The 2366-nt window shown below is 39.9% G+C and overlaps 1 non-coding gene across 1 annotated transcript; it reads left to right on the top strand.

Annotated features, from left to right (window-relative positions):
- The first annotated feature begins 287 nt into the window (after positions 1 to 287).
- Positions 288 to 453, top strand: LOC116100228. The gene has a single exon (XR_004122549.1). It is a non-coding gene; the product is annotated as a U1 spliceosomal RNA (small nuclear RNA).
- Positions 454 to 2366: the final 1913 nt, after the last annotated feature.

The following is a 2366-nucleotide window of genomic DNA, read 5'->3' as shown; positions in this document are numbered from 1 at the left end:
TTTCTTTTTTGGTAGTGTCTCATTAAATCACCCTAGCTAGCCTGGATCTCACTATGTAAAACGGTGCTGGCCTTCAACTGCTAGAGATGCAGCTGCCTCTGCTGTGCAAATGGGACTCAAGCAATGCATTGCAGTTGAACATGTTAGAGTAAGGATCTCTCTCCCATCTAGGCTGTATCCTAAAGCCGTCTTTTCCTGAGAAACAGAATTGTGTTCTAGGAGACATGGAGGAAGAGACAAAGTTAGAGAAGACAGATGAAGGGGGAGGGCTCAGAAAGTTAATTTTTATATTTACCTGGCAGAGAAGATGCCATGAACAAGGAGGATGTTTTCCCAGAGTAAGGCTCACCCATTACACTCTGGTTATGCTGACTCCTGCAATTTCCCCAAATGCCAAAAACTCAACTGCATAATTTGTGGTAGTGGGATATATAGCATTTGAGCTTTTCCCCTAAAAAACTAATTTTATAGTTCTGACACAACATCTATATTTTAAAATAATTTTATATTTATTTTTAAAATTGTGTGCATGCTGTGTGTGTGTGTGTGTGTGTGTGTGTGTGTGTGTGTGTGTGCCATGTGGAGGTCAAAGGACAACTAGTTAGAGTTGGCTCTGTTGTTCTGCTCTACCATATGGGTCCTGGGGATTGAACTAAGTTATCAAGCTTGGCAGCAGGCTTACCTGCTGAGCAATTTCTATATTTTATTTTTAACATGTCTTTTTAACTTTTATACATAGTTTCTAAAGGTCTCATTTTTTAGTAAATTACTCATTTCATAATTTTTAGATGCTTTTAAATTCCACTTAAAGAATGCCCATTCTTGATCTTTAAATTATATTGCTTGCTGGGTGTGGTAGCAGATATCTTTAAGCCCAGCATTTGAGAGGCAGAGACATGAGGATCTCAGCAAATCTGAGGCCAGTCTGGTCTACATAGTGAGTTCCTGGACATCCAGGCTACACAGAGAGACCCTGTCTCAACAAACAAACAAACAACAATAAAACCAAACCAAACCCATACATTCTATTACCTAAGAATTTAGTGTAGCATGCAAACACCCAATTGAGGATGTCATTTGTTCCCACTGAGGCAAGAGTAAACCAGGGCTGATCTCTAGGTACATTTTCCCATTCTCCAAATACTTGAAAATTGAACTAACATAATTATTAAACATAAGACCAGTCAGGATAAGAAATGGTAGTTCTCCAAACATTCTTTCCTTGAATCTCTGTGTTTTATTTCCTCCTGAAAATCTAAAGCTTCTCTGTGTTACAGAGGGATCTGCTTTATGTGCTACTCTCAGAAGCAACCTCCCCAGCATTTATCCTGAGGTCAGCTTCTCCCTCTGAGTCTCAGACTTGTCCTGCATGCTTACTGGAACATGAAGGGCACAAGACACTGGGTGATCAACCCTGTGTGTCTCTTCCCAACTGGGCCAATAATGTTCTTTCCTACCCGAAATGGTCTGTTTTGTTGGGCTTCCCTATAAGTCAATTATATACATCAGGTGTTTTGACATTTCCACCCTGTTAGGTGGAAGGGGAAAAATGCCTCTTCAGTCTCTTTATGGTCATGCGATCATAGAATTACTAAAATAAAGACAACACAAAGCTTTAAAATCAAGGCATGAGAAGCTATGGGGGCGTGGAGCAAATTTGTGGAGCTGGAGAGATGACCTAGCGATTAAAAGCACTAGCTGTTCTTCCAGAGGACCTAAGTTCAGTTCCCAGCAGCCACACTGGACAGTCCACACTGCCTGAATTTCAGCTCCAGGTGATCTGACTCCCTCTCCTGGCCTCTTTTCTCACTTGCATGCATACATACATAAAAACATGCACATATACATAATTTTAATTTTTTTAAAATGCAGAATTGTATTTTGAAGTTTTGGCAGAATGCTAGCAAATAAATGAACTTTTCAAAAACAAAAATAAACCAAATTCTCTGAAAACAAAACAATATATCAAAACAAAATAAGATCTAAAAAACCATCCAGAATAAAGCAATGGGCCATGGACTGACCAGTGAGGGTCTGACCCCTGGAGAGAATTCACCGGCATCCATTCAAGGAAGCAATGCTAAACACTTGGCCACAGCGGTCCATGTGGGCACCTGCCACTAATCTAGGTAATGCCACTGATGAAGGTAGATCCACCTGAGGTCCCATATTGGGTGCCAAATACTGTCAGTGCAAAAATATATCTCTCATCTCAAGAAAAATAAGGCATAGTTTATTCTGGAGCCAAACATGAGTGGCAATGTCGCAGGCACATAGATGTCAGGTACCCCAAATACTGTGTTCCAATGTGGTAACAATCTTATGATTTTTTTTTTCAGAATTAAAGAAAAAAAGCTGTAAATCAA

The sequence above is a fragment of the Mastomys coucha genome, unplaced genomic scaffold (assembly GCF_008632895.1).
Source record: "Mastomys coucha isolate ucsf_1 unplaced genomic scaffold, UCSF_Mcou_1 pScaffold20, whole genome shotgun sequence".
Classification (NCBI taxonomy): Eukaryota; Metazoa; Chordata; class Mammalia; order Rodentia; family Muridae; genus Mastomys; species Mastomys coucha.
The sequence above is the reverse complement of the archived record's forward strand: the minus strand, read 5'-3'. Positions and strand labels throughout refer to the sequence as shown.